General features: G+C 34.4%; 2 long non-coding RNA genes across 5 annotated transcripts; one reads left to right on the top strand and one right to left on the bottom strand.

Moving 5' to 3' along the window:
* Positions 1-2,341: 2,341 nt before the first annotated feature.
* Positions 2,342-6,328, bottom strand: LOC131323210 (uncharacterized). 4 transcript variants are annotated; one of them, XR_009199116.1, is made up of 7 exons: positions 6,001-6,328; positions 5,693-5,787; positions 5,036-5,095; positions 4,361-4,475; positions 4,067-4,275; positions 3,199-3,343; positions 2,342-3,075 (listed from the first exon to the last, which is right to left on the bottom strand). It is a non-coding gene; the product is annotated as an uncharacterized LOC131323210 (long non-coding RNA). The 4 variants fall into 4 exon arrangements; XR_009199114.1 differs by having other exon boundaries at positions 4,361-4,461; XR_009199120.1 differs by lacking the exon at positions 5,036-5,095.
* Positions 5,524-5,785, top strand: LOC131323226 (uncharacterized). The gene is made up of 2 exons (XR_009199124.1): positions 5,524-5,562; positions 5,604-5,785. It is a non-coding gene; the product is annotated as an uncharacterized LOC131323226 (long non-coding RNA).
* Positions 6,329-7,104: the final 776 nt, after the last annotated feature.

Here is a 7,104-nt window from a genome sequence, read left to right as displayed (position 1 = left end):
AGGATTTTATTTAACTTGCTAAGAAAATATACAAGTGCTTCTACAAGCATACTTGTCTTTAGAAAATAACTAAATTATCCGGGACGAAAATATATAATTTTATAAATCTCAAATCTAATTATGACAGATTATCAGAAATAAAAATGGAATTTTAAAAGAAATCCAAGTAATTAAAATAAAATTTAAATATTTAACAAAAATTTTATTTACCGAAAATCAGGGTCATTACAACACCTAATAATTTTAATTTGATTGAGGAAAAAATAGATTATTTTACATTCTCATTTCTTAATTTCTTTTATAAACATACAACCAGACATGTGAGTATATAGACAAAAAGAGTACAAGTACGAAATCAGCCCACAAAACTAGAGAATATACCAAAATCAAAAAAGCAAAATCAATTGTAAAATTAGTAACTTGTCCAGAAAACACAAAAAAATAAATTATAACATAGAAAACATATTTATATGAAAAAAGATGACTAAAATCATCAGAACGTGATAACATTATTCTTGATCTCCTTATGCGAGAAAGAAGTCCATTTAACGAATGGTGAAGCAAAACAGGAGATTATTTATTTTATAACTCATTTGAAATCAAAATAGTATTTGTATAATCAATGACTTATATACACAAAAAAGGGTACAAGTACAAAATTATATAGAAGATCAAAAAAGCAAAAACAATTGTAAAATCACTAAATATTTAAAAAATAAAAAATATACAAAATAAAAAATATATTTATTTAAAAGAAAAGGGCTAAAGTTATCTGCACATGATAACTTTATTCTTGATAGAGATATGCGCGAGAGAAGTCCGTTTAACGAATGGTGAAGGAAAATATTTATTATGTCTTCTTTGAAAAATCAAAATAGCAGAGAAAGCTATATAATCAATGACTTTTTATATACACAAAAAGAGTACAAGTACGAAATTAGCTCACATGATTGAGAAAATTAAAAAAGCAAAAGCAATTGTAAAATCACTAAATTGTCAAGAAACAACAAAATAAATTTGTAAAATTGAAAATATATTATATCAAATAAGAGGCTTAAAATCATCGGCATGTGATAACGTTATTCGTGATAGAAATATGCAAGAGAGAAGTCCGTTTACCGAATATATAAAAAATCAAAGAAACAAAAGCAATTGTAATATAGCTAAATTGTTAAGAAATATTTAAAAAAAATTATACTAAAAATATTTTTATATCAAAAAAAATAGCAAAGACCATCAAAAAGTCATAACGTTATTCTCGATAAATAAATGCGAGAGAGGCATTTTTTTTAGGAATGATAAAGCCCAGAACAAGAGAACTTATTTTATATATCCCCTCTGTTACCAAATTCTTGGTTCGGGAGTGCGTGCCATTTTTTAATTGATTATATTTTATAAAAAGAACTCATTTATGGGGTTCTTTTTGAGCTAATTTTAATGATCCTATCCACTCACATACTAGAGCTCGTTTCATCAGTACTATATCAAAGATCACGTCACCAGTTGATATGATTTCAACGTTCTGCTCACAAAATTAATAACACAACAATTGACACTCAATCTCAACCCTTGCTTTGGACGACTGAGACTAGATCCCCCAACACAAGTATCTCCTCTCATCTCAGCTCACGTGCTCTCTTCCTCCACAAACAGAACGACGCCTCTCTCTCTCTCTCTGGCGAGAAATTGAAGCCCTAAACACCTACGACCAATCACCGCCCTCACTTTGCACCGGTGAACGAACGAAGCTACCGTGTTCAAGATCCTTTTTAAGATTTTCTGGTTACCTAAGGGCTTCGATTTATTTTTTTCTTGTTAATTAATACTTTGACAGTTCTAGAGCTATTAATTTTGTAACTCAAATTATTGGTTAATTTTTAATACAGTGACATACCTTTGAATTTCTGGGGATTTGCTCGAGGAATATGGTGATGTTCCACAATACCAGTTTTGGGGGAAAATATTTTGCACGGTATGGATTGCAAACTAGAGAAAGAAGAAGCACACTATGGGTTGGAAATTGGACAACACCAGGAAAGGTTTTGCTTGGGTAGAGAGAGAGGGGGAGGGGGGGGAGTAGAGGCGTCGTTCTATTTGTAGAGGGAGTGAGCACGTGAGCTGAGATGAGATACTTGTGTTGTGAGATCTAATCTCAGCCGTCCAAAGCAAGGGCTGAGATTGAGTGTCAATTGTTGTATTATTTGTTTTTATGAGCGGAACGCTCCCCATATATAAATATATATATAAGAAAGAAAAAGAAAGATAACCCATCAATTCTCTGCCAACGCAAGATAGTTTCCTGAAAGAAAGAAAAAAAGAAAGATCAATTATGAAACTAAGAGAAAAGCAAGTAGCACAATACGAAATAAAAGCTGCTACAAAGCTGGTAAATGCTCAAGCAATTCTGGAGTGTCCAAATCTTTACTTTTCTGCACCACAATTTTCACTTGTAATCATCTACTAATTAACGTTTGATCTCCCAACTTAGTCACTTAACAGCATGGTCAATTTACATCCCACATGCATATATTCCAAGGGCAGCACTGAATCGGCTAAGAAAAAGCATTAAGCAACAAAGATAAAACTTAAAGACAGATTTTCATTGCTACAGATTTTGTGTATGCGAAGGTGTCAGAGTGCTTGATGAACATCTTATGATAGTTAGGCAAGTGAATTATGAACTCAAGTAGACTACAAAAAGTACTGTTAGTACTTTTATCGATCAAAAAATGCTAGAATCAAAAGAAAGTATCAACCTACAAAAATTTGACAATTTCAAAATGTAATGCTGCGAGCATTCATGCCATACTTTTCCGGCTGCAACACAAACACAACCCCTTAAAACATATTGTCCTTTTCTAAATTGCAAAGGTGACATAGCTCAGTAAAAATACTAAATACAGATTCACAGCATGTTTTGCCAGAGATAATTTAAATACAATAAAACAGCCAAATGAATAGAAAAGCTTCCTTACAGGCGGTCGATCTCGACATCATACTTCAATACACGAAAACATTCCAACCTCTCCACTAAAAATAAGGCATATGTGGAGACCTAAGCAATGTAATCCCATGCTGAACAACACAAAATAATTGTAATCAACAAACGAATTGCTTTTCTGTAAGTTCGAATGTGGATACTAATAACTACATAACTGTAAGAAGGGAAAAATTAAATAAAGAGAAGAAGGAACATACCATTTGGATTGGAATCATCTTTGAGATGGGCCATATTGTGCACATATGGGTTCTTCTTCTTCCATAATGGATTAGCTCTTCTTGAAAAAGTGGGGTCCACTTCCCTCAGAGCATGATGAATAATAATTAAGGTTTTCAGTGCAACCTAAACATAGAGAAGTCGTCAGTTACAGAAAGCTTGAGCATGACAAGAGTAACCATCTAGGATAATGGAATTATTAGTTATTTTAAAGCAAATAACAACCATCACAAATTTGGACCATTGTTGTTCAAACATCTGCCATGACAGCATGTCACATAGAAATATTGAGCAACCAAGCAAACAGTAAATGAAGTAAAAAAATGAAATGGAAGCTGAGAGTAGACCTTACGGGCTACGGTGAACATACAACCATACAATATAAGGTTTTTCTTCTTGAATGAAGAAAGCACGATCTTACTAAATAAAGAACGGAGTTTGATTTCACATAGGGCCTCCAGAGAAAATATCAATTAGCCACTTAATGAGGAGTGAGGACTAAGAAGACCCACAATTGCCAATAGAAAACAATAGCTCTAAAAGGATGGATACTTTTGGGCCTTTGGCAGATTAAAATTAAAAAGATTCAGTACAATGAGAAAACATACCAGATTGTTACTTAATTAGTAAAACATCTAATAAAATTTTCAAAGGCTAACAAAATGGGCAGAAAAAGAAAGAATACTCAGGATTGCATGATCCACATAAATATCTTATGATAAGTCTATACACTTCTCAAGTTAAATGATTGAACTTCTTTTAAATCCTAGTTTTGGTCTTTAGCAAATAAAAGAGTGGACCTTAGGATAATTGCTTCCCTAATGGCATATGATTTGATTACACACATACCACTCAATTGTGTGTCTTTGACAATCGTCTAGCCAAAGCATGAATGCAATTGGCAACATCAGCTCGAGGGCTTGTAGCTGAAGCACAAAGTGGGCAGCTATCAAAAGAACAAGCCATCTCCATCTTGAGAGAACACTCCCATTTATGTGCTTTTGTTGCACTGGGCGCTCAACATGATATGTGGCCCTAACAATTGCAATATCAAGCTCCTAGAATTCCAAAAGCCATTCAGTAAAAGATCAAAACCATACATCATTCCAAAAAACCATCATGGTAGTCCTCAAAAAATCATACCTTGTACTTCATTATTTACTTTTGCCAAGTTGACAGTGGTGCTATCCTTAATAGCTCCAAGTGCTTTTCTCAATTTCTTCAGCGTACCTCCCCCGTCATACCTTGATAAGATTAACTGAATCTCAATTCGCATGAACAAAAACACTCATCTTTAACACACAACAAATTCTCCAAACAAACACAAGTAAAATTGTAATTCGAATTATAAGTAGTTTTGATATTTAAGCCTTACATGGAATTTCTTTTAACAGAAGATACACCCTGGAATTGGCAAAAAGACAAGGGCTGACGAAGGGGGGAAAAACGAAATCTAAAGCCCTTTTCTTCTATTTTTCCCAACTGAACCAAAGAAGAGAAGATTTCATCATCTTTTCCTATCTCACATCCCTTCCCATATCCTTTCCCTCCGAAATCCATGAACTAAAAGGATTTATCAGCTGAAAAGTAACTACTATCTCATGATGACACGCAGTGAATGATTCAGAAGTTCTCAGGGTATGCTTCTACAACTCATGGTTCAAAAATCAAGATTCTACCCACAAGTCAATATCAAAAAAAATGACATGATGCATCTTTTGGACATTTTAAAAGTTTATTAGAAAAACTGGCAAGGTCTTGTTTTAAATCTAATATTTCATATTTGTCACTCAACTTTTGTAGTGGCCATCAATTTACCTAAAAAAAATGGGTAAACATGTGGTAAAAGAAGAAGATGAACAAAAGGATCCTTGGAATCTGAAAGCATCAGAAACTTGTAAGTTACCAACTAACCAAACAGAATAGAAGCAAAGGAACAATCATGTATAAACCACAAGCTATATCAGTTGTGTTTAATGAATTCAACCACATAATCAATGCACTACAAGCTTCCAGCTGAATGAAAAATCACTATTTGAAGTTGAAACTTGTTGCAGTTGGTTCAAAAATATGCGACAAACAACAAACATTCTTCATTAGGACAACCAAAATCCTAAAGAGTCTAGCATGTATCCTCTTTCCTATCTAACGTATCGCAGTTTTCGAAAACATGCCCGAAACTATGAACAGTCTTTGTTAGCATGAAATGTCTTTCTTATTACACCTATCCTCTTTCCAACTGTTACTAATTTCATACACATAAAATTTCTACAAATATAATTACAAAAGGGGTTCAAAGTAGCCACTTAAATAAGCTAACATGACTACAAACATTCAACACAAAAGTAACACCAAACCCAATAACACAGAAACCACACACACAAAGTCATAAACCGAAAAACACACAGATCGCCACTAAAACTGCGAATCATAACAAAAAGAAACAGAATCAATTATGGCTGTGGAAGATCAAACCTTGATCACAATAGTAGACTCCATATCCAGCATTCCAGGTAAACCATCAAAGAGTTTTGTGTACTCCAACCGAACAAATAACCGAAACCCAAACCCTAAAATCAATGAACGAGAAATAGTTCAATAATTAGGGATAAGAGAGACATGCATGCTCAGGGCACAAAATCCAAAGCACCCAAAACGCAGAGAAGTCTGATCCCATTACAACACAGAGATGTTCTTTCTGAAAATTTTCCTAATCTGAATCAACTCAAAACCCCACATGCAACACGCAAATCTTTCCAATTACCAAAAAAAAATCCACTTACTCCAAAAAAAATAAATCAATCCACACGTATTTTGGTAGTGAGATCAAGAGGCGGGGCCCAAACGATGGCATTGTGCATTGTGGCACGCTTTCTGGTAGATCTCTTATCGGCTTCGAGGAGCACATATCTCATCTTCATCGCTCGCTCAATCATATCGTTTTGGTCTGAATCACAAGGCCCAGACTCGAGTAGGCGGTCGAAGGAGAGATCTAAAGAGAGCATCGATGTTGAATCGGCTAGACCTAGAAATGGTTCTAGAAGCCAATCCTTTGGATACCGTTTGGAAATCGAAACCTTGGGCCTCACAGTTACGACGAGCAAATCGGACGGTGGCTGTCACGCCCTCGATTTTCAACATAAATATATAATCCATTTCAATTAAAGATCCTCACATAACATTAATAATACCCAAAGGAGTTCCTATCTGTTCAATTTATAAAATAAGTCTCCAAGTCAAAAGTTGTACAACTTTGGCACTCCGGCCCAAATTAAGCTTAAGTTCTGGTACAATAAAGTTATCAAGTTACAGATGATTTAGTCAAAAGAAATTTCAAAGTAATTAATTACAAACTCATCTTTATCAAAAGAAACTCTTTAGAAAGATGATAAGTTAACCAAACAATATTTAGCTTCCAAAAGTCTTCAGTGTCCAAGCACAAGATGCATGCAGCTACTGTCCAGTATTTGAACCTGAAAAGAATGATTAGGTTGAGCTACACTAGCCCAGTAGGAAAATCTTTATCAATACAATGTGTAAATATAATGACAAGTGCATAAGGATTAAGACAAGAGATACAACTCAATCAATGGATAGCAATCAATTCATGAGTATGCCAACATTCAATACGATCATTCTAAGACTTGCCATTATCACAATATGCCGACCAGCTCACAAGACATTGACAACTCTAGTAATCTCGACACAACTCACTATCGCCAATCTCCACCATCTATATTTCCACCCCTTACATTACAGTATAACACCATGAGGGTTACCGCATTAATAGACTTACATTCCGGGTCTTGAGAACCCCATACATCTCCCAGAGATCTCTGACATGTGTCCAAGTAGCTCATTGTTCATTGACTCATCAAATCGTGAAC

This window comes from Rhododendron vialii, chromosome 1a, assembly GCF_030253575.1.
Source record: "Rhododendron vialii isolate Sample 1 chromosome 1a, ASM3025357v1".
NCBI classification, from domain to species: domain Eukaryota; kingdom Viridiplantae; phylum Streptophyta; class Magnoliopsida; order Ericales; family Ericaceae; genus Rhododendron; species Rhododendron vialii.
The sequence above is the reverse complement of the archived record's forward strand: the minus strand, read 5'-3'. Positions and strand labels throughout refer to the sequence as shown.